General features: G+C 43.3%; 2 non-coding genes and 1 pseudogene across 2 annotated transcripts; all 3 read left to right on the forward strand.

Moving 5' to 3' along the window:
• Positions 1 to 2,919: 2,919 nt before the first annotated feature.
• LOC140275923 (U2 spliceosomal RNA) lies at positions 2,920 to 3,110 on the forward strand. Its single transcript, XR_011908624.1, has one exon. It is a non-coding gene; the product is annotated as a U2 spliceosomal RNA (small nuclear RNA).
• Positions 3,111 to 3,521: 411 nt separating this feature from the next.
• LOC140276308 (U5 spliceosomal RNA) lies at positions 3,522 to 3,635 on the forward strand. The gene has a single exon (XR_011908913.1). It is a non-coding gene; the product is annotated as a U5 spliceosomal RNA (small nuclear RNA).
• Positions 3,636 to 3,910: 275 nt separating this feature from the next.
• Positions 3,911 to 4,039, forward strand: LOC140276245 (U2 spliceosomal RNA; annotated as a pseudogene).
• The last annotated feature ends 21,974 nt before the right edge of the window (positions 4,040 to 26,013 follow it).

Genomic DNA, 26,013 nt, shown 5'->3' on the forward strand with positions numbered 1-26,013 from the left:
CATATTTAAACAAATTCTTTGGCAGTATGGTTTTCCTTTCGGTCATTCATACGAGTCTATTGTAGATGGCAATTGAATAACATCTAATAATGCTAAAATATTTGTAGTTTATACATTTAGCTGTGGATGTCAACATACCTGTTTTTCCAATGCTGCGTTAACACATGTACAGTTGAGAAGGCATACTGACTGTCAGTGTAAACGTTAACAACCTTTTTGTTATTTAATTTACAAGCTTCAGTTAAAGCTACCAATTCGACTGCTTGAACAGAGTAATTTTTTGGTAGTGGTTGTTTTAAGAAAACTTCAGTTTCTGTTACTACTGCAAATCCTGTAGCATTTGTGCCATCAGGGTTTTTTGCTTGACCTGTTGAATAAATATAGTTATTTCTGCATTTTCATAACGTATATCAGTTAAGTCTGGCCTGGGTAAAACACTGATGGTTATTTCTGACATGCAATCATGAGGCTTTCCATCTGTGGGGTAGGTAGCAGTGTGGATGGAATAAGTGTAGCACATCTCTCGACAACAAGGTTAGGCTGTGAAAGAAGAACTGTTATGTAGGAGAGATGTCTGGTAAAGATATTTAGTTAAGTAACCATATCACAGCCCCTGCATGAGGTACCTTAAGTGTTAATGGGTGAAATAACACCATTATTGTTGATGCCTGCACTGCCAATGGCTTCTGGCCATTGATTCAAAAGTACGATCTCGTCCCTTTTTCCCCCTTTCAGTGGACACTGGCCCCTAATTACCGCAATTCAGCAGGGGGTCTTTCATTAGGAGTACTGGACTCCCCCGTGCACGGTTTCAGCTCCGACCCTGGACAGCGGAAAAAAACGTTGAGATCTGGTTTGAGGACCCAATTGTTGAGAAAAGTCTCTCAATGAGACTCAGAGTTGCTGGAGTCAGTTAATGCAAAGGTTTAATCTTGCAGCAAGTTCAAGAATGTGTGTGTGTATGGGTGTATGTGTGCGAACGTGTGTGAGTTTGTGTGTGTGAGAGTTTAAAGAACCTGTTATCTACAGGCAGGCCTTAACTAGTATGGCACGGGTCCAGCCTGTCTCATCTTTTTTGGAAGGTCCAGCGCTCGGCCGTAACCCTTCTGTCTGTTTGGACTCTCACATACGTTCGGTTAATCATAGAAAAACGAGAACAAAACTTTTTAGCCCCTTAAATTCATAAAACAGACATGGTGCAGTTATTTCCATTCTAGAAAATAAGAGTAATCACCACCATTCCTATAAATTCTGGATATTCTAACAATCTGAATCTTTTTTAAATGTTCGATGAAGCCCTTTGCTGTTCTGTTTAGAGACTCAGCTGATCATAAACCAAGTTTTGCTCTTGAACCAAACTTCTAAACTCTTCACCTTTTTCATTTCTCAGTTAGTATTCACTTTAAAACTGATTAAAAGAAAAATTAAATGAATGCCTATCAACAAATGTGGGATCTAAACTCTAGTGCTTCCTCTAAAATAATTTCCTTTCTCAATTCAGAAATGTGTGTGTGTAAGTCACAACACCCGTGACACCAAAACGGCTTTCTTTTCTCTCTTTTCTCTACACTCTGCACTGTGAGCACACACAACAAATCAGAAAGGCTTTTTTCTCTCTTTTCTACATTATGGACTGTGGGGACACAAAACCGCTCTCTCTTTTTTTTTTTTTTATTGTGTGCCAGGGCGTTGTCTCACGTATTAGATTATGCTTAAGATACGAATGGGTTTATCAGTCACATCAGAATCCATACATACTGATCCTCCCGTAATAAAATGGTCGGATCTTATCAAACACACTTTGTTTCTTGTGACAAGTCAGCGAAACAGCGTATACACGTCAAGACACTGAATCAAGTTTGCCACAAGAACTCATAAGTTTGGCAGTATTGCTCTGCCGTCAGCAATCATACACCCATTTTATTTTCATGAGACATGTGCAGGCACCTGTTCATCTACTGTTCTATCACTATGAATTAGTTTATCTATTATCAATAAGGATACTTCTACAACTACTATCAAAGTATGTCCGGACTTCTATTGTTGTCAGTTGCTATATATGAATAAGTGGGTTGCTACTGAAAAGCATTAAGCATGTCACACAGCCCAAACATATAACATTTCAGGACACACCACACAGTTAACAACCACAGTGAAGCGTGTCAAAGCCCAAACATGTAACATTCAACAGGACACTTACACAACACATTCAAATCAAACAGTCAGACAACATACAAGAACCTATACCCCAGCCGGCATTGCTCCCTGCCTATTTTCCTACAACTCACTATGTGTGCGCACACCTTTATTCACAAACTCTTCAACTTATACTCTTTTATCGAAGCTGCTACAGCTCGATTGGCCAAATACCCTTAGATCCTATTTCGGTGAATTTGACATCTGCCTTGCATGTAACAGATTAGCGGTTTAGCAGTTTTAATTTAGTTTGAGTGAAGGAATTCATTTTATAGCAAAATCCGAAATCGTGAAGAACTCATGGAAGTAAGCTTATTCTCGGATTCCTGAATCTTTAGATTTGCTCTTTCTTTTACTGCAAAGTACAACATTGAGCAGCACTAATGAGTTGTTTCCATTTTTGGCAGGCTTTACCTTTGCGGATGAAGCCCTTTCTGTCTGTGCAAAAGAAATCTTGTTACTGTGCAGAGTGACTTCTCTGAGTAGAGTCGCCTTACTTGTTGCGACTGTGCCGATGTTCGAAGCTGGAGTGCAAAGTTGTTGCTTGAGTGGTGCTCGCTGGAGCGTGCGGTAGTGTAAAGTTATACCATTTAAAAGGGCTGAAGAGTGCTCAGTGCAGCGGGTGGGCGGAGGTGCAAAGTGACACTATGGCCATAAAAAGAACACCGCTACAAGTGCGCATTGTGCCAGGAAGGGCCCTCGGACGTGAACCAGTGGACAGTTATCGCTTCTCGGCCTTTTGGCTAAGATCAAGTGTAGTATCTGTTCTTATCAGTTTAATGTCTGATATGTCCTCTTTGCGAGGACTACATATTAAATGGATTTTTATCAATAGGAGTTGAAAAAGGAGCTTGCTCCGTTCACTCCAAGCATCGACCCGGTACTGCAGTGCCGCTAGGAATGATGCGCTCTCCTCTGCTCTTGTGAAAAAGCAAACAGCGGTGCAGGATGGAAGTTTCACTGAGCCTAAGATGAAACTTTCTTTTAATCTGCTGAGAAAAGAGAGTGAATGCGAAGCAGACTTTAACACGGCTCTGGGAGCGAGCCGAGTGCGGGCTAACCGTGAGAATTGCTTGAAAGAAACGCGACACCGAATGAGCGGTCAGAACAAAGCCTCAATACGGTGTTCCCGTGTTGTTTGTGGCTGCCTTGTCTTTTGCACAGAGTAAAAGACAAGGCAGCCATCGAATAGGGCCCGATTGTTCCTACTTGGTCAGCCGAGGAGCAAGGGGGGGGAGCAAGCGTCTCAACCAAGCAAAGCTCACCATGGGGAAGGTGGCTATGCCAACTAGCCTGATGCCCTGCTCCCGCAGTGATGGATATTCATACTCTGGTTTCTCTTCATAATGTACAAGTCTTTCGCCTTTTACTAAAGACTTCCGTGGAGAGCAGCACTAATGAATTGTTTCTATTTTTGGCAGTCTTTACCTTTGCGGGTGAAGCCCTTTCTGTCCGTGCAAAAGAAATCTTGTTACTGTGCAGAGTGACTTCTCTGAGTAGAGTCGCCTTACTTGTTGCGACTGTGCCGATGTTGCTTGAATGGTGCTCGCTGGAGCGTGCGGTAGTGTAAAGTTATACCATTTAAAAGGGTTGAAGAGTGCTCAGTGCAGCGGGTGGGTGGAGGTGCAAAGTGACACTATGGCCATAAAAAGAACACCGCTACAAGTGCGCATTGTGCCAGGAAGGGCCCTCGGACGTGAACCAGTGGACAGTTATCGCTTCTCGGCCTTTTGGCTAAGATCAAGTGTAGTATCTGTTCTTATCAGTTTAATGTCTGAGCTTGCTCCGTTCACTCCAAGCATCGACCCGGTACTGCAGTGCCGCTGGGAACGGTGCGCTCTCCTCTGCTCTTGTGAAAAAGCAAACAGAGGTGCAGGATGGAAGTTTCAGGGAGCCCAAGATGAAACTTTCTTTTAGTCTGCTGAGAAAAGAGAATGAATAAGAAGTAGACTTTAACACGGTTCTGGGAGCGAGCCGAATGCGGGCTAACCAGGAGAATTGCTTGAAAGAAACGCGACACCGAATGAGCGGTCAGAACAAAGCCACAGTTCCTGTGGTGTTTTTATAAAATGCGGTGAAAATAAAGGTGTGAATGCCCCATAGAAAACTAAAAGGTGGAGAGGAAGTGTTCGACTGCAAGAAGGTGTGAATGTCCGGCTATATTTGGTGAAAAGCAGGTGAAGCAAGGTCTGAATGCCCAACCTTACATCATCAAAAGCGAGATCAGAGGTTTTTGAATGCAAGAAGGCCATAGTTTGCCAAAAGCGGTTAAGGTGCGAATGACCGACTAAATATCATAAAAGTATGGTGGAGAGGAAGCTGTGAATGGCCGACCATAGTTTGCAAAAAGCGGGTGAGAAAAGGTGCGAATGTCCAACCATACATGATCAAAACAGGGAGCGGAGGTGTTTGGCTGCGACAAGGTGTGAATGTCCACCCATAATTAATGAAAAGCGGGCAACAAGTAGGTTCGAATGCCCGACCATACATCAACAAAAGCAGGAGTGGATGTGTTTGGCTACAAGAAGGTTTGAATGTCCGAGCATAGTTTGTAAAAAGCGGGTAAGAAAAGGTGCGAATGCCCGACAAAGTATTATCAAAAGAGGGAGTGGAGGTTTTCGGCTACAAGAAGGTTTGAATGTCCGACCATAGTTTGTAAAAAGCGGGTAAGAAAAGGTGCGAATGCCCGAACATACACCATCAAAAGAGGGAGCGGAGGTGTTACGCTGAAAGACGGTGTGAATGTCCGACCATAGTTGGTAAAAAGCGGGTAACAAAAGGTTCGAATGCCCGAATATATACCATCAAAAGCGGAAGCGGAGGTGTTCGGCTGCAAGAAGGTGTGAACGTCCGACCAAAGTTTGTAAAAAGCAGTTAAGAAAAGGTTCGAATATCCAACCAAACATAATCAAAAGTGGGAGCAGAGCTTTTCGACTGCAAGTAGGTGTGAATGTCCACCCATAATTCCTGAAAAATGGGTAAGAAAAGGTGCGAATGCCCAACCATACACCATCAAAAGAAGAAGTGGATGTGTTCTGCTACAAGAAGGTTTGAATGTCCGACCATAGTTTGTAAAAAGTGGGTAAGAAAAAGTTCGAATGCCCGAACATACACCATCAAAAGAGGGAGCGGAGGTGTTCCGCTCTAAGATGCTGCGAATGTCCGGCCATAGTTGGTAAAAAGCGGGTAAGAAAAGGTTAAAAAACCCGACTGTACACAATCAATAGCGGGAGCGGAGTTGTTCGGCTACAAGAAGGTGTGAAAGTCCGACCATGGTTTGTAAAACGCGGGTAAGACAAGGTGCGAATGCCCGACAATGTATGATCAAAAGAGGGAGCGGAGTTGTTCGGCTGCAAGGTCTAAATTTCCAACCATAATTTGTAAACACCGTTGAAGAAAAGCCTCAAAAGCCCGACTATACACCATCAAAAGCGGGAGCGGAGGTGTTCAGCTGCAAGAAGGTCTGAATGTCCACCAATAATTACTGAAAAATGGGTAAGAAAAGGTGTGAATGCCCAACTATACATCATCAAAAGCAGAAGTGGATGTGTTCGGCCACAAGAAGGTTTGAATATCCGACCATAGTTTGTAAAAGGCGGGTAAGAAAAGGTTCGAATGCCCGAACATACACAATCAAAAGAGGGAGCGGAGGTGTTTCGCTGCAAGAAGGTGTGAATGTCCGAGCATAGTTTGTAAAAAGTGGGTAAGAAAAGGTTCGAATGCCAGAACATACACCATCAAAAGAGGGAGCGGAGGTGTTCCGCTGTAAGAAGGTGTGAATGTCCGACCATAGTTGGTAAAAAGCGGGTAAGAAAAGGTTAAAATACCGGACTCTACACAATCAATAGCGGGAGCGGAGTTGTTCGGCTAAAAGAAGGTGTGAAAGTCCGACCATGGTTTGTAAAATGCGTGTAAGAAAAGGTTCGAATGCCAAAATATACACCATCAAAAGCGGAAGCCGAGGTGTTCGGCTGCAAGTAGGTGTGAATGTCAGATCATAATTTGCAAAAAGCTGATGAGAAAGGTGTGAATGACCGACAATAATTGCTGAAAAATGTGTTAGAAAAGGTAAGAATGCCGGACCATTCATCATCAAAAGCGGGAGAAGAGGTGTTCGGCTGCAAGAAGCTGTGAATGTCCAGCCATAATTACTCAAAACAGGTAAGAAAAGGTAGTATTGCCAGACCATAAATGATCAAAACAGGGAGCGGAGGTGTTCCGCTGTAAGAAGGTGTGAATGTCCGACCATAATTGGTAAAAAGCGGGTAAGATAAGGTTAAAATACCCGACTGTACACAATCAATAGCGGGAGCGGAGTTGTTTGGCTACTAAAATGTGTGAAAGTCCGACCATGGTTTGTAAAAAGCGGGTAAGAAAAGGTGCGAATGCCGGACAATGTATGATCAAAAGAGGGAGCGGAGGTTTTCGGCTGCAAGAAGGTCTAAATGTCCAACCATAATTTGTAAAAACCGGGGAAGAAAAGGCTCGAAAGCCCGACTTATACACCATCAAAAGCGGGAGCAGAGGTGTTCAGCTGCAAGAAGGTCTCAATGTCCATCAATAATTGCTAGAAAACATGAAAGAAAATTTTCGAATATCAAACCGCACATGATCATATGCGGGAGAGGAGGTGTTCAGCTGCAAGGTGTGAATGTCCACCCATAATTCCTCAAAAATGGGTAAAAAAAGGTGCGAATGCCCAACCATACAACATCAAAAGCAGGTGTGAATGTCAGATCATAATTTGCAAAAACCTGATGAGAAATGGTGAGAATGCCCGACTATACACCATCAAATGCGGGCGCGGAGGTGTTCGGCTGTGAGTAGGTGTGAATGTCCGACCATACTTGCTGAAAAATATGACAAAGCAGTTTTCACTTGGTTTGAGTGAAGGAATTCATTTTATATCAAAATCCGAAATTGTGTAGAACTCGTGGAAATAAGTTTATTCTCGGATTCCTAAAGGTTTAGTGTTGTTCTTTGGTATACTGCAAAGTAATACTTTCTATTTTTTTTAAACCGATTCAGACATGGATAAATATGAAGGACAAAGCAGTTTTAACTTGGTTTGAGTGAAGGAATTCATTTTATATCAAAATCCGAAATTGTGTAGAACTGGTGAAAAGAAGCTTATTCTCGGATTACTAAAGGTTTAGTGTTGTTCTTTGGTATACTGCAAAGTGTGAGTGAGGATAGCTGTATAAGGTGATATCCTGTATAACTGACTTGCTCATTTCTGTGCTTGCACAGCAGCCTGATAAGGAAATATCTCTGAGAACAACAGGTTGTAAAACTAGGACCGCACCCACAACGGTCTTCTGAAAGTAACGCCTTATACCAGTACACACACGCACACACATAGAGGAAGAGATAAGATATTGACGCACACACATCTCATAAGGCGGAGACTGAACTCAAGTCTATATAACATCACACCCCTAGACAACGACAGAGCTTTTCCGTACTTTGTGCTGTTCGCATGCATTGTACTGAACTGCTCTCCGCACTTTGCAAACTGCGCAAATAAAACTGTGATGATTCTTATATCGTCTCCTCTGTCTTCCTCCTTCACTGCATCAACGGACTCGGAAAGAGGTACAGGTTAACCTCAACAATTTTGGGGGCTCGTCCGGGATGTGGTGAGGAGAGGACGGAGTTCATTCGGATGAAAGATTCCTTCACGGTGACAGAGACGGGACACGAGCCGGCACGTTAACACAGAGGTAAGCAGAACCTGTTTTATCAAACTCTGCACATTGAATATTTTAAAACAACGTGTCCTGTCCTGAAACTGGTGGTTGAATCAGCAAAAGACGATAAGAATTAATGTCGAGAACTGCGTAAAAAAAAAAAAAAAAAAAAAAACTATAAAAGAAAAGTGAATATAAAAAGAGGATAAAACAGACTGTCTTTGGTCGTGGCGGACCCCACCGGTTGTCTGACGAGGAACCGGAAGCCTGAGAGGCTGCTGGGTTAGAGTCCCGGGGAGGTGAAGACACCCCGAATTCTACTGGGTTTGAGTCCCTGGGGTTAGAGTCCCTTGAGGTTATACTCCTCATAAATTCTTGAAGTCTGTTTGGGGTTGGAGTCCCCTAAAGTAGTATACTCTACGGAGTTGGGTTAGAGTCCCTTGAGGTTATACTCCTCATAAATTCTTGAAGTCTGTTTGGGGCTAGAGTCCCCTATACTAGAGTACAGGAACAGGGTTCCTGAGGTATTTTTCTATAAGTGCATTTTGAAAAAGTTTGTGAAGATTTTAACGTGCTTTGTGTGTTTTTGTATTTGTTTGAGAGAAATAAGGAGAAGCGGGCTGTGGGAAAAATAAAATTCTGAGGTGTCTAAAGGTGAATGGGTACATAAAACGGTGTCTTGACAAACTCGACAATCAGACAGAGGAAACCTAACGGTGATAACGTAATCTGTCTGAGCCATCGAAACCTAGCGGTGCTAACATAAGTGGCTTGGTTTGTCAAAAGGGTCAGTTGCTCGGGTGTTATGCCATACAAACTGACTGGCCGTTAATAAATCATCACCTTACAAGGCCTGTTGCTCGGACGTACGTCATACAAACCGGCTGGCCTCAGAATTTAGAAAAAGAGAAGTAAAATGGAGGGAGAGTTTGACAGGGAAATAGATGATGGGGGATGGGGCCCAGGTACGGGTGCCTGGAGGCCCCTCGAGCTGCAGTTAGAGAATACGTTAAAAGCAGCAGGGGCAGTGTTACCTAAAAAGGGTAGGGACAGGAAATTAGCCGACATAAAGGGACAAGTGGAACAATTGGTGAGATATAAGGGCAAGAAAATGTCAGACCCCGGTCCGTTAGGGGCCTGGGTGTGGGAAAAGGAGAAAGAATGTAAGGTGAAGAAAGAAGAGCTGGCAGAGCAGGGACAAAAGGCAGGTGTGCTGCAACGTTCAAAATTAAAAAAAGGAGGCGAAAGAGCAGGAGGAGCGACGACGGGGCTGGTCTGAGCTGGCGGTCTTCTGGCAAAGTGTGAGACATCTCCATGAGAACGCAGGAAAACCAGGAGGCAAACAAATGGTAACTGCACCTGACACTCCTACATGGCCACCTCCATATGCACCGCCTGCTGCACCGACACCAGGGTTATATCCCACACTATATGTGACTAGTGGTACACTTCAGGTTGGATCCTCAGAAGAGACACTTGTAAGTGACAGGGTGACTGAAGCAGGTGCAGCCACTCCTACAGCATCAAGCCCTGAGACTTCAGTAAGGACAGGGACGACGTCCAAATCCTCTTATAACCCCTTCACAGGTGATAACCTTTCGGCGCCCCCAGACCCATTCTCGCAGAGACAGGCAAGAGAACAGGCTCCACAGCACACGGTAAAACGAAAAGTCACACCACAGCCACGGAGGCAGGTCATGAGGGGAAGTGAGATTTCAGATTGTGAGGAGGAAGCAGAAGCAGCAGGGACAGCTTCTCTTCAAGGAAAGGGACAGTGGGAAGGTGAAAGACAAGAAGTACCAGTAAGTTTTAGCTTGGCAGGATCATGGAGGGAAGAGGAGGAAGATTCAGCCGTCAGGAAAGAGAGAGAGCTAGATGAGTTATGTCGGAGAGAGATAGAAGAGCTCTGTCAAAAAAGGGACGGACTGATGAGAAGTGTAGAGAAAGAAATGAAGGTGGCAGAGGAACTGACAGATACGATAGGCAGAAGAGTTAGCCAGCGCCGACGTGGTGGGACAATCCTTCCGGTCACAATGTACCCACTAACAGCAGTACCAGGACAAGGTGACCGGTACCGACCATTTACTATAGGGGACATACAGGCCATAGTGGAGAAATTACCACCTGTAGCCGAGGGTGGAAATTTGTGGCTCAGCAAATTGGATTCTCTGACGGCAGGACAGAAATTGGCATTGGGGGACTTTAGAGCTATTGCAGGACGATGCATGACGGGTGGGGACATGAGAGAAATTGAGACTATCGCTCATACAGACAGGGTGACAGATGACACCCCTTTCACGCATCATAGCACTGAAATAGGGAAAGCTATGAGAGAAAAATATCCACTACCTAACGCCACCGTAATGCCAAAGATGAGATGGGACCCCAAACAAAATCCCAGGGAGTATGTGGATCAGAGCAAGGATTTATGGTTGAAACACACAGGATGCCACCCAGGGAGAGCTGGAGCTCAGAGAGAGTGGTTTAGACAGGCTATACTGGAAGGAGTGCCGGAGAATGTCAAAACAGCCATGGTAAATAACCCGGACATGCTCGGTAGTGAATCCCATGTCTGGGAGAAACACTTAATACACCACCTCACCCGTGCTCAAGATAATACACAGAAAGAACAGGATGACTTAAAAGAATTGCAGGTTCAGCTGTTAAAATTACAGTTAACGGAAGCTAGACAGAAATGTAATGATAAAAATAAAAAACAAAAAGGGGAAGCTGCGAAGGTCATGTTGGCTGCCGAGCCACCACAGGTTCCTGATTTATTTCCGGTCCCACCATGGGTACCGCAGCCCCCATCAGGCGGGAGAAGACATGGGGGAGGACCAATGCGGGGTGGAGGCTTTGGGGGAAGAGGTCGGGGACTAAGGGGCGGTACAGGAAGAGGACAGTCAGGGGAGACTCGTTGTTGTTATCTCTGTGGAGACCCTAATCATTGGATAAGAAGCTGCCCACATAATCCAAGAGCACAGAAAGGTGTGGATAGTGGTCCTCCTGGGAGAGGCAGGGGTCGCGGCTCCGGACCTCCTGTTACTGCTCCTATGTATCCTCAACAGCCTTGGGGAGCAGCTGCTGCTGGTCAGTTCCCATTGTGGGACAATGGGGAGAACCCTGACCAGTCCGGTCAGTATTGACACACCCCACAGAGACTCTCAGACAGCATCACTACGGCAGAACCGATGCTGTCAGTTCAGATTGAGAAAAAAGATCTGCCTTTCTTGGTTGACACTGGAGCCACATGTTCCACATTGAAAGTTGTACCAGCTGGTTCCCTGTCATCGCATACCATCACGCTTATGGGCTTCTCTGGGGAGAAAAAGACACTGCCGTTCACTAAGCCGCTACTCACCCAGGTGGGAAAACAGACTGTGACACATCCATTTGTACATTCACCTTCTGTACCGATGAACTTGCTGGGAAGAGATCTCCTGATAAAACTGGGGGCCACGATACTCTGCAGCGCCAATGGCCTGGTTGTTGTCATGCCTGATGGATCTCATTTGCCGTGCTCTGGACCGATGGAGAACATCACTGGTCAATATCTTGTGCAGCCAGTGAATGAACAATACGCGGACATATACTGGGGTCTATTACAGCCGGAAACATCTGAGCGGCGTGGTATCCTCTCGGCTTACCTCCAGTGGAAACCCTGGATTTCCCAACTCGAACCCTATGTCTCACCTCCAGATTCCCCCCATGTTACTCTATTCTATGATGGGTTACAGACAGATTGGTATCAGGAAAATTTTCAGGACCAACTTGAAGGTCGAGATTGGCAAATTAAGACACATAATATTTATGTGGCGCCTGAAGGCGTGGCGGCAGGTGTTGCCCTGACCTCTGCACAACTTCCCTGGTATATGATGGCAGAAGAAGCGGCCCCACATGTATCATTGGCATTACACCCACAGCATCAGGCAAAAGAGCTAGGGAGTATTGTTAAACGGGCACTCCTACAATCCGATTGGGTAAATACACAACTTCCACAAGTTCAGTATTCTGCGCAAGCTCGCACATATCGCATTCAGGTTTCAGGGGAAGATACAGTCACATTAGAGCATGCACAGATCTCTAGACATCATGGCCGTGAACGTACAGATCACGTGGAGGCGGCAGCTCTACTCGCCAGCCTCCCTGAACACCTATGGGCACAGGGTCCGACAGATGTTGGACAAGTTAAGTACAAGCCCATTACATTCCAGGTGCGTGAGGGTCCCCCTATTTGGATAAGGCAGTATCCTCATAAACCTCAGGCGGAAGAAGGACTTAGGGACACTATTGATGGCCTGTTACAAAAGGGGGTGTTAGAACCCTCGTCCTCAGAGTGGAACACACCCATTTTACCTATTGAAAAGAAAGGGACAGGTAAATATCGCATGGCACATGACCTACGGGCAATCAACGATATTCTCCTCACTCCTACAGTTCCTGTTCCGAATCCATATGTGGCTCTAACCAATTTGGATCCTAAACATGAGTGGTTTACCTGCATTGACTTGGCTAATGCATTCTTTTGTCTTCCCTTGGCGGAAGACTGCAGGCACATTTTCTCGTTTTCGTATCAGCACAAGCAGCTACAGTACACCAGGCTGCCACAAGGGTTCGCTTTGTCCCCAGGGATTTTTAACCAGGTTTTAAAAGATATCCTGAGTGATTGCCCACTACCAAAGCAGGTGACTCTCGTTCAGTATGTAGATGATTTGTTGTTGGCAGCGCCCACTGCGGCTCTGTGTTTGGAAGCAACTAAAAATGTCCTTTTACATCTTGCAAGAACAGGGTTCAAGGTCAGCAAAGCCAAACTTCAGGTTGCACGGCGGCAGGTAGCGTTTTTGGGCAGGCAAATTTCCCAAAAAGGAGCAGGGCTCTCCCCTCAGCACAGGTCTACTATTCTCCATCACTCTAAGCCAGTGAAGGTAAAGGACATGTTGTCTTTCTTAGGGTTGACGGGCTATAGTAGGACTTACATAGCCAATTACACCGGCTTAACTAGACCTCTGCGGGCCCTAGTGAAAGAACAAGGCATGCGCAACCTGTCAGCGACCCTGAATTGGACTCAGGAGGCGGAGGAAGCCTTTATTGCACTAAAACAGGCCCTCTCCACAGCAGCAGACCTAGCTATACCCGATTATAGCTTACCATTCTACTTGGATGTCTCTGGAACAGAACTTTGCACTAATGGCGTCCTGTTCCAGAGAAAAGGGGGTGAGAGAGTAGTACTAATGTATATCAGTGTGATGCTAGACAATATGGAAAAGCGCCATCCTATGTGTACACAACAGGCAGCAGGGATAGCAAAGCTCATTCAAAAAACTGCACACATTGTCATGGGACATCAACTGCACATTCTGACCACACATAGCGTTGTGGCCTATGTGAACTCACAGACTTTTACGCTGACTGCTCTGAGACAAAGACGACTGAGCAAAATTCTCGAGGCACCAAACCTGACTTTCACTCATGAAGGCATAAACATGGCAGATCAGCTAGGAACAGGTGAGCCACATGAGTGTACGGACAGAGTGCAGAAAGAGGAGAAAGTACGACTGGACCTACAAACAGAACCGATACCAGGGGCCAGAGAACTGTACACAGACGGCTGTTGCTTCAGGGATGAACGAGAAGGACTGAAAGCAGCATATGCAGTTGTAGAGGACGTGCAAGGGGAACTGATCACACGACAAACAGAGAGACTGGAAGGACAGCAGTCAGCACAAAGAGCAGAAGTACTGGCAGTAATAGCAGCACTGAGGCTAGGGGAAGGGCAGGAAGTAAACATTTACACAGATTCAGCCTATGCAGCAGGAGCAGTACATGTGGAACTGAAACAGTGGTTGAGGGCTGGATTTCTAACCGCAACAAATAAACCCATCAGACATGAGGCAGAAATGAAAGAGCTAGCGGAGGCCCTACTACTCCCGAGCAAAGTAGCTGTTATCAAATGTAAGGGCCATGAGAAAAATGACTCACCTACAAAAAAGGGAAACGACGCAGCAGATATGGCAGCTAAAACCGCGGCAGGATATGTGGTGAAGGCGATCCTCATGTACGCTGAGACAGAGAAAGACACAGACATGACCGCACTGATAGCTGAGCAAGCTGCGGCCTCTCCACAAGAAAAGACATTATGGAAAGCGAGAGGGGCGACAGAAGTACACGGCCTCTGGAGGGGCCCAGATGGACGACCTATACTACCTCCAGGGATCAGACAGACAGCGTTGGCGGAGGCACATGGAGTGGGACATGTGGGGGTAGCTCAAATGATGAGAAATCTAGAGCACTGGTGGCATCCATACCTAAAGGACATGGCCAAACATTTTGTGGGGTCATGCGAGGAGTGTCTAAAGTACAATGTCAGACCAACAGTGAAACCACACCCTGGATGTTATCCATTGGAGGTAAAGCCAGGGAAAGAAATCATCATTGATTACACAGACATGATCACACCGGTGAAAGGGTATAGGTATATTCTGATGTGTGTGGACGCATATTCAGGATGGCCTGAAGCATGGCCTACCAAGAAAGAGGATGGTAAGTCGGTAATAAAATTTCTGATCAACCATTATATCCCCAGGTATGGATTTCCAGAAAGGATCAGGTCAGACAACGGCACTCACTTCAAAAACCAAGAGTTGCAACAGGTTGAGGCCATGCTAGGGCTAAAACACAAGTTTGGTACTGTCTACCATCCACAATCACAGGGTAAGGTTGAGAGAATGAATCAGACAGTGAAGAGCAAATTGGCTAAAATCTGTGCACAGACCAAAATGAATTGGCTAGATGCGTTGCCCTTAGCATTAATGTCCATCAGGAGCTCTGTTAATCAGTCCACAAGGTTTACACCACATGAGCTCCAGACAGGGAGAGCTTTTCCTGGACCTCAATCTAAGTTGCCAGGAACAGGACATATTGAACAACACCTAACCCACAAAATGTATTTCCATGAACTCCAAAGTCTCGTTGCAGAATTTTCAAAGCAGGTGGCGAGTAGCAGAGGAGAGGGCCAACCAGCGCCGGCTCCAGAGGCTGAGTGGGTATTGCTGAGGGTCATCAAACGAAAGTGGTCGGAGCCAAGGTGGACAGGGCCCTATCAGGTGACCGAGAGGACCTCCCACGCAGTCCGAGTCAAAGGGAAAGGTGATACGTGGTTCCATTGGAGCCAGTGTGCGGCAGCCGAGGAACCTCAACGCTCCCTAGCAGTGACTCACCAGGCGCTGAAAGATTTGCACACTGTACCGGCTGGTACAGAGGAAAAGACCACCAACCAACAAGGGGCAGAATAATCCCCTGGTGGCATTTTGCAGGCAGAAGTAGTACACTTCTGCCTCCTTGCAACGACATCATTTACGAGCAGGAAGGGTGTTAGACCCGGGCTCCAACTCAACCCTCATCGGGAGAAAGTGAAATCTCCTCCGAAGAACGACTCCAGATGACGTCATCGCAGTTGAATTCGTTTATTTTGGATTTGTTATACTCATAATCGTGTTTGCTGGGGCTTTGCTTAAACTTGCTCTTACAGGTCATACCAAGTTATAATCATTGCAGTATCACCCTTATGTTATCTTTTAATAATGTGTGCTATTTGCTAAGGAGTTGGGTAATGTTGACAAACTATAAGGTTTAAAGCTCCTCTAGGGGTAACCCCGCCTAGAGCACCCTGATAGATAAGGTCTGAATTACCAAGAAAGTTTTGCTTGCTATTTTTATCATACTTGAGACACAGTGAAACATATCTCTTGCTATATTCGTCGCTATTTTGGTGACTTGTGGTTGTTGCTGTATCCCATGTATCCGTTCACTTGCCATTAGACTTATAACTACCACTATAGAGGGGAAGGCTCCCTCCCCTTTGGTAATGCCACTGCTGAACCCTCCCGATCCTGATACAGATGAAGATGATATCATCAGAATGTCAGAGATTGTGTGATCACCTTGTAGTGATCAAAAGGGGGCGTGAAGTTTTTCAATTTATTTTTAGTCATGTATTGTTACTCAGCCATTTGTGTGATCTCTTAATAGAGATCAAAAGGGGGTATTGTGAGTGAGGATAGCTGTATAAGGTGATATCCTGTATAACTGACTTGCTCATTTCTGTGCTTGCACAGCAGCCTGATAAGGAAATATCTCTGAGAACAACAGGTTGTAAAACTAGGACCGCACCCACAACGGTCTTCTGAAAGTAACGCCTTATACCAGTACACACACGCACACACATAGAGGAAGAGATAAGATATTGACGCACACACATCTCATAAGGCGGAGACTGAACTCAAGTCTATATAACATCACACCCCTAGACAACGACAGAGCTTTTCCGTACTTTGTGCTGTTCGCATGCATTGTACTGAACTGCTCTCCGCACTTTGCAAACTGCGCAAATAAAACTGTGATGATTCTTATATCGTCTCCTCTGTCTTCCTCCTTCACTGCATCAACGGACTCGGAAAGAGGTACAGGTTAACCTCAACAAAAGTAATACATTCTTTTTTGTTGAAACCTATTCAGACATGGATAAATATTAAGGACAAAGCAGTTTTAACTTGGTTTGAGTGAAGGAATTCATTTTATATCAAAATCCGGAATTGTGTAGAACTCGTGAAAGAAGCTTATTCTCGGATTCCTGAAAAAAATTAGTGTTGTTCTTTCCTATCCTGCAAAGTACTACGTTCTTTTTTGTTTAAAGCTATTTAGACATGGGTAAATATGAAGGACAAAGCAGTTTTAACTTGGTTTGAGTGAAGGAATTCATTTTATATCAAAATCCGGAATTGTGTAGAACTGGTGACAAGAAGATTATTCTCGGATTCCTAAAGGTTTAGTGTTGTTCTTTGGTATACTGCAAAGTAATACTTTCTTTTTTGTTGAAACCTATTCAGACATGGATAAATATGAAGGACAAAGCAGTTTTAACTTGGTTTGAGTGAAGGAATTCATTTTATATCAAAATCCGAAATTGTGTAAAACTCGTCAATCGACGCTTATTCTCGGAATCCTGAAAAGATTTAGAGTTGTTCTTTCCTATCCTGCAAAGTACAACGTTCTTTTTTTGTTTAAAGCTATTTAGACATGGATAAATATGAAAGACAAAGCAGTTTTAACTTGGTTTGAGTGAAGGAATTCATTTTATATCAAAATCCGAAATTGTGTAGAACTCGTGAAAATAAGATTATTCTCGGATTCCTAAAGGTTTAGTGTTGTTCTTTCCTATCCTGCAAAGTACAACGTTCTTTTTTTCTTTAAAGCTATTATGACATGGATAAATATGAAGGACAAAGCAGTTTTAACTTGGTTTGAGTGAAGGAATTCATTTTATATCAAAATCCAGAGTTGTGCATTATGGCAGCAGAATTGTAGTCTGAATACCTTTTATGCCAAACAGATTTGCCTTGCCAAGGGAAGTTTTATAAATGTTTATTGTTTATGTTTAAAATATATAAACTAGCAGAATAATTAATTCATCCGCCTGGTCCCTCCCACCCCGGAGAGGGCAGCCAGAGACTGGCTGCAATAGGCATCCCCGCAACCTGGGACCCAACACAGGGCAGGAGGGCCTTATATCCACCAGGCTCAGGGCCTGCAGTCACCATATTCCGGGAGCTACTGTACCCACAGAAGGAACTGCTTTGTCCTTCATATTTATCCATGTCTGAATAGCTTTAAACAAAAAAAGAACGTTGTACTTTGCAGGATAGGAAAGAACAACTCTAAACCTTTTCAGGAATCCGAGAATAAGCGTCGATTGACGAGTTCTACACAATTTCGGATTTTGATATAAAATTGAATTCCTTCACTCAAACCAAGTTAAAACTGCTTTGTCCTTGATATTTATCCATGTCTGATCCATGTCGGTTTCAACAAAATAGAAAGTATTACTTTGCAGTATACCAAAGAACAACACTAAACTTTTAGGAATCCGAGAATAAACTTATTTCGGATTTTGATATAAAATGAATTCCTTCACTCAAACCAAGTGAAAACTGCTTTGTCATATTTTTCAGCAAGTATGGTCGGACATTCACACCTACTCACAGCCGAACACCTCCGCTCCCGCATTTGATGGTGTATAGTCGGGCATTCTCACCATTTCTCATCAGGTTTTTGCAAATTATGATCTGACATTCACACCGGCTTTTGATGATGTATGGTTGGGCATTCGCACCTTTTTTACCCATTTTTCAGGAATTATGGGTGGACATTCACACCTTCTTGCAGCTGAACACCTACTCTCTCGCATATGATCATGTGCGGTTTGATATTCGAAAATTGTCTTTCATGTTTTTTAGCAATTATTGATGGACATTGAGACCTTCTTGCAGCTGAACACCTCTGCTCCCGCTTTTGATGGTGTATAGTCGGGCTTTCGAGCCTTTTCTTCCCTGGTTTTTACAAATTATGGTTGGACATTCAGATTTTCTTGCAGCCGAAAACCTCCGCTCCCTCTTTTGATCATACATTGTCGGGCATTCGCACCTTTTCTTAACCGCTTTTTACAAAACATAGTCGGACTTTCACACCTTCTTGTAGCCGAACACGTCCCTTCCCGCTATTGATTGTGTACAGTCGGGTATTTTAACCTTTTCTCACCCGCTTTTTACCAATTATGGTCGGACATTCACACCGTCTTACAGCGGAACACCTCCGCTCCCTCTTTTGATAGTGTATGTTCGGGCATTCGAACTTTTTCTTACCCACTTTTTACAAACTATGGTCGGACATTCAAACCTTCTTGTAGCAGAACACATCCACTTCTTCTTTTGATGATGTATGGTTGGGCATTCGCACCTTTTCTTACCCATTTTTCAGGAATTATGGGTGGACATTCACACCTACTTGCAGTCAAACAGCTCTGCTCCCACTTTTGATTATGTTTGGTTGGATATTCGAAACTTTTCTTAACTGCTTTTTACAAACTTTGGTCGGACGTTCACACCTTCTTGCAGCCGAACACCTCTGCTTCCGCTTTTGATGGTATATATTCGGGCATTCGAACCTTTTCTTACCCGCTTTTTACAAACTATGGTCGGACATTCAAACCTTCTTGTAGCCGAAAACCTCCACTCCCTCTTTTGATCATACATTGTCGGGCATTCGCACCTTTTCTTACCCGCTTTTTACAAACTATGCTCGGACATTCAAACCTTCTTGTAGCCAAACACATCCACTCCTGCTTTTGTTGATGTATGGTTGGGCATTCGAACCTACTTGTTGCCCGCTTTTCATTAATTATGGGTGGACATTCACACCTTGTCGCAGCCAAACACCTCCGCTCCCTGTTTTGATCATGTATGGTTGGACATTCGCACCTTTTCTCACCCGCTTTTTGGAAACTATGGTCGGCCATTCACAGCTTCCTCTCCACCATACTTGTATGGTGGGATATTCACACCCACTTGCATCCGAAGACCTCCGCCCCCACTTTTGTTGATATATAGTTGGTCATTCACACCTTACCCGTTTTCTTGCAGCCAAACACCTCTGATCTCGCTTTTGATGATGTAAGATTGGGCATTAAGACCTTGCTTTTCCTGCTTTTCACCAACTATAGACGGACATTCACACCTTCTTGCAGCCGAACACTTCCGCTCCACCTTTTAGGTTTCTATCACACCTTTTTTTTCACCGCATTTTATAGATTATGGTTGGAAATTCTCAACCACTCATCCGAAGACCTCTCCTCCCACTTTTGTTAATAAATTTGAACTTTAGTCAGACATTCACACCTACTTGCAGCCGAACACCACCTCTCTAGCTTTTGATGATGTATGGTCCGGCATTCTTACCGTTTCTAACACATGTTTCAGCAATTATGGTAGGACATTCACACCTTCTTGCAGCTGAACACCTCCTCTCCCACTTATGATCATGTGCGGATTGATTTTCGAAAATTTTCTTTCATGTTTTCTAGCAATTAATGATGGACATTTAGACCTTCTTGCAGCTGAACACCTCCGCTCCCGCTTTTGATCATACATTGTCAGGCATTCGCACCTTGTCTTACCCTTTTTTTACAAACTTTAGTCAAACATTCACAACTTTTTGCTGCCGAACACAGTTTTTTTCAGCCGAATTTGGGCATTCGAACCTTTTCATACCCACTTTTTACCAACTATGGTCGGACATTCACACCGTCTTACAGCGGAACACCTCCGCTCCCTCTTTTGATGGTGTATGTTCGGGCATTCGAACCTTTTCTTACCCGCTTTTTACAAACTATGCTCGGACATTCAAACCTTCTTGTAGCCGAACACATCCACTCCTGCTTTTGATGATGTATGGTTGGGCATTCGAACCTACTTGTTGCCCGCTTTTCATTAATTATGGGTGGACATTCACACCTTGTCGCAGCCAAACACCTCCGCTCCCTGTTTTGATCATGTATGGTTGGACATTCGCACCTTTTCTCACCCGCTTTTTGCAAACTATGGTCAGCCATTCACAGCTTCCTCTCCACCATACTTGTATGGTGGGATATTCACACCCACTTGCATCCGAAGACCTCCGCCCCCACTTTTGTTGATATTTATTCGGTCATTCTCACCTTACCAGCTTTTGGCAAACTATGGCCTTCTTGCAGCCAAAAACCTCTGATCTCGCTTTTGATGATGTAAGGTTGGGCATTCAGACCTTGCTTCACCTGCTTTTCACCAAATATAGTCGGACATTCACACCTTCTTGCAGCCGAACACTTCCGATCCACCTTTTAGTTTTCTATGGGGCATTCACACCTTTTTTTTCACCGCATTTTATAAAAACACCACAGGAACACCGTATTGAGGCTTTGTTCTGACCGCTCATTCGGTGTCGCGTTTCTTTCAAGCAATTCTCCTGGTTAGCCCGCACTCGGCTCGCTCCCAGAGCCGTGTTAAAGTCTACTTCGCATTCCGCACCTCCGCCCACCCGCTGCACTGAGCACTCTTCAGCCCTTTTAAATGGTATAACTTTACACTACCGCACGCTCCAGCGAGCACCATTCAAGCAACAACTTTGCACTCCAGCTTCGAACATCGGCACAGTCGCAACAAGTAAGGCGACTCTACTCAGAGAAGTAACTCTGCACAGTAACAAGATTTCTTTTGCACAGACAGAAAGGGCTTCATCCGCAAAGGTAAAGCCTGCCAAAAATAGAAACAACTCATTAGTGCTGCTCAACGTTGTACTTTGCAGTAAAAGAAAGAGCAAATCTAAAGATTCAGGAATCCGAGAATAAGCTTACTTCCATGAGTTCTTCACGATTTCGGATTTTGCTATAAAATGAATTCCTTCACTCAAACTAAATTAAAACTGCTAAACCGCTAATCTGTTACATGCAAGGCAGATGTCAAATTCACCGAAATAGGATCTAAGGGTATTTGGCCAATCGAGCTGTAGCAGCTTCGGTAAAAGAGTATAAGTTGAAGAGTTTGTCAATAAAGGTGTGCGCACACATAGTGAGTTGTAGGAAAATAGGCAGGGAGCAATGCCGGCTGGGGTATAGGTTCTTGTATGTTGTCTGACTGTTTGATTTGAATGTGTTGTGTAAGTGTCCTGTTGAATGTTACATGTTTGGGCTTTGACACGCTTCACTGTGGTTGTTAACTGTGTGGTGTGTCCTGAAATGTTATATGTTTGGGCTGTGTGACATGCTTAATGCTTTTCAGTAGCAACCCACTTATTCATATATAGCAACTGACAACATAAGAAGTCCGGACATACTTTGATAGTAGTTGTAGAAGTATCCTTATTGATAATAGATAAACTAATTCATAGTGATAGAACAGTAGATGAACAGGTGCCTGCACATGTCTCATGAAAATAAAATGGGTGTATGATTGCTGACGGCAGAGCAATACTGCCAAACTTATGAGTTCTTGTGGCAAACTTGATTCAGTGTCTTGACGTGTATACGCTGTTTCGCTGACTTGTCACAAGAAACAAAGTGTGTTTGATAAGATCCGACCATTTTATTACGGGAGGATCAGTATGTATGGATTCTGATGTGACTGATAAACCCATTCGTATCTTAAGCATAATCTAATACGTGAGACAACGCCCTGGCACACAATCAAAAAAAAAAAAAAGAGAGAGCGGTTTTGTGTCCCCACAGTCCATAATGTAGAAAAGAGAGAAAAAAGCCTTTCTGATTTGTTGTGTGTGCTCACAGTGCAGAGTGTAGAGAAAAGAGAGAAAAGAAAGCCGTTTTGGTGTCACGGGTGTTGTGACTTACACACACACATTTCTGAATTGAGAAAGGAAATTATTTTAGAGGAAGCACTAGAGTTTAGATCCCACATTTGTTGATAGGCATTCATTTAATTTTTCTTTTAATCAGTTTTAAAGTGAATACTAACTGAGAAATGAAAAAGGTGAAGAGTTTAGAAGCTTGGTTCAAGAGCAAAACTTGGTTTATGATCAGCTGAGTCTCTAAACAGAACAGCAAAGGGCTTCATCGAACATTTAAAAAAGATTCAGATTGTTAGAATATCCAGAATTTATAGGAATGGTGGTGATTACTCTTATTTTCTAGAATGGAAATAACTGCACCATGTCTGTTTTATGAATTTAAGGGGCTAAAAAGTTTTGTTCTCGTTTTTCTATGATTAACCGAATGTATGTGAGAGTCCAAACAGACAGAAGGGTTACGGCCGAGCGCTGGACCTTCCAAAAAAGATGAGACAGGCTGGACCCGTGCCATACTAGTTAAGACCTGCCTGTGGATAACAGGTTCTTTAAACTCTCACACACACAAACTCACACACGTTCGCACACATACACCCATACACACACACATTCTTGAACTTGCATTAACTGACTCCAGCAACTCTGAGTCTCATTGAGAGACTTTTCTCAACAATTGAGTCCTCAAACCAGATCTCAACGTTTTTTCCGCTGTCCAGGGTCGGAGCTGAAACCGTGCACGGGGGAGTCCAGTACTCCTAATGAAAGACCCCCTGCTGAATTGCGGTAATTAGGGGCCAGTGTCCACTGAAAGGGGGAAAAAGGGACGAGATCGTACTTTTGAATCAATGGCCAGAAGCCATTGGCAGTGCAGGCATCAACAATAATGGTGTTATTTCACCCATTAACACTTAAGGTACCTCATGCAGTGGCTGTGATATGGTTACTTAACAAAATATCTTTACCAGACATCTCTCCTACATAACAGTTCTTCTTTCACAGCCTAACCTTGTTGTCGAGAGATGTGCTACACTTAATCCATCCACACTGCTACCTACCCCACAGATGGAAAGCCTCATGATTGCATGTCAGAAATAACCATCAGTGTTTTACCCAGGCCAGACTTAACTGATATACGTTATGAAAATGCAGAAATAACTATATTTATTCAACAGATCAAGGAAAAAAACCCTGATGGCACAAATGCTACAGGATTTGCAGTAGTAACAGAAACTGAAGTTTTCTTAAAACAACCACTACCAAAAAATTACTCTGTTCAAGCAGTCGAATTGGTAGCTTTAACTGAAGCTTGTAAATTAAATAACAAAAAGGTTGTTAACGTTTACACTGACAGTCAGTATGCCTTCTCAACTGTACATGTGTTAACACAGCATGGGAAAAACAGGTATGTTGACATCCACAGCTAAATGTATAAACTACAAATATTTTAGCATTATTAGATGTTATTCAATTGCCATCTACAATAGACTCGTATGAATGACCGGAAGGAAAACCATACTGCCAAAGAATTTGTTTAAATATGCTGCAGTATTGAGCCACGGACCATGTCATGTCTCAACAGGAGGGATGGAAGCAATAATGAACCAGGTTTTTACAGCATATGGTTTTACTAATTATTAAAAAAAAATTTTTAGAATCAATAAATGAATAAAGTTTTGTCTAGCAGGTCAAATATGTGCAAAATACATTCCACAGGGAAATCTAAGACCAAAACGAAGATAATTCCCTAAGCCAGTGTATCTTTTTCAACATATTTGTTTGGATTTCATTATTTCATTATTTTGTAGATTTCATTGAACTAAATTAATGTTAAGGGAAACGATTCTGCTCAGTGACAACAGAGGTTTTTACCAAATGGTCTGAAATATTTCCATGTGCACAAGCAGATGCACTCTCAGTAGCAAAATCACGCGTAAAATAACTCATTTCTAGATTTGAAATACCTGAAAAGATCTTCAGTGATAATTTGACACACTTTGTAAACAATGTCATCTCACTGATGGCATAGAACTTAAAATAGACCTTAGAAACCACTGTGATATAGAAGGTTTCGCTAACACATTGGAATTGTTTTACTATTTACATATGCATGTGCAGTGAAGAATTGCTTGCTGCTGATAAATGCAAAGAAGAACAGCTTACACATAAATGCTCACATATAGGCTGCTGAATGCAATGAAGACCTGCTTATCCAGTAAAGTTCAATGTCAATGTGTAATATTCAATTAGGATTTGCAAAACAGTGAAGTTAAACAATGAATGGGTCCATAGTCGGTATGAGAAGACTACAGGAATATTTACCTGGGTGTACGTTCAAACAGAGATGAGAAAATTGCGATAAATTATTGTTTGTTTGTTTGTTAGTATGTATATGAATGTTATGTGTATAAACTGTGTTGAGTTGTAGTTACTCAGTAGTGTCTCAGTGAAACAACCGACGGGGGAAGCCTTGCGGTGACAACAAAAGCAGTGTTTTACTGATCAGTCAAGTTGCTCCAGTGTACTCCATACAAACTGGTTGGCTACTGAAGGGATAGAAAATGGGGAATACTTGTTTTAAAGCAAACAAGGAATTAGATGGGAAAAATACATGTTTTAACGGGACCCAGACAATATTAAATACTCAGACAGATGGGAGAAGAAGTGTAGTTTTGTAGGAAATCACAAAATTATTACATAAAATTAGTGAAATCAATTGAAGAATGCCTTTCTGAAGAGCTGTTTACCACAGATGAGCAGCTTTGCGACCAAGCACATTGTAGATCGCTTTACTGCCAAAATGATCTAGTTTAATGGATTGGTTTAGACATGCATAACAGCATTTTAAGAACAAAGAGAGAAACAAAAAGGGACAACGCTTCATGGTGGAAGGTGATGTATAAATAACTGTGTATATGATGAAGGAGAGACCATTTGAGCAGCACAGCCATTTCGCAGCACAGGGACAGCAGTCCAAGTTAAAGGATCTCCCACGTGGTATCACCTGTCACACTGTGTCAAGGCATCAAAAGAAGAAAAAATCACCAAACTCAAGGACAAAGAGACGAAGACTCCGGTGAACGAAGAGAGAGGACTTACAAACCAGAAATACAAAAGGATGCTCGATATCAAGATCCAGAAGAAGAGGCTAACAATGCCACGAACACTCACGATGCTGGGAATGATGCCAGCAATGAACAGAGAAGAAGATTCAGTGTCATCAATCTGCAACACGTGCCTCTAATGAGGGGGTGAATATAGAATCCTCAACGATTACAACGTCTCTGGGAACTGTGACAACAACAAGGTTTAAACCATTTTGATATATATTGTAACCTATTGGCTAAGGAATAGTGCTGAAAATGAAGTAAATCTAATCCACCACTGTCCTTGGTCTTCTGTAGGGTTTTTAAACTGATACGTGGTGGTTTGTTTTTCCACAGAAATTTGGAGATGCATGAATCTAGTGACTTAAACCAAGTAGCAGATGGTTTTATGGGGATCATTGAGAACAAATAGTTAACTTTTGGTAGTATCATCATTTTAATGGTTGTAACTCTCCCCATAAGTGATATAGGTAAGGACTTCCAACGAGAGAGATCGTCCTCTACTCTCTTTAATAATTGCACATAATTTAGCTTTGTTAGCTCTGAGAGCCTGGAGGAAATGTTTATGCCTAAATATCTAATATTTCCTGACTGTAAAGTGATCGCAGGTATATTCTGGACCCTACAGTTAATGGGCAGAACTGTGGTCTTAGACCAGTTGATAGAGTAGTCAGAAAGTGCCGAGAATTTATTTATGAGTGTGATCGTGTGAGTGAGAGACGTCTCTGAGTTCTGAAGGAAAAATAATACATCATCAGCATAAAGACTTATTTTATGCTCAATATTTTGGGGTTGGATGCCTTTAATATTTCTATCTTGTCTGATAGCAGCTGCTAAAGGTTTGATGAAAATAGCAA

The sequence above is a fragment of the Leuresthes tenuis genome, unplaced genomic scaffold (genome assembly GCF_036924035.1).
Source record: "Leuresthes tenuis unplaced genomic scaffold, fLeuTen1.0.hap1 SCAF_18, whole genome shotgun sequence".
Taxonomy (NCBI): Eukaryota; Metazoa; Chordata; class Actinopteri; order Atheriniformes; family Atherinopsidae; genus Leuresthes; species Leuresthes tenuis.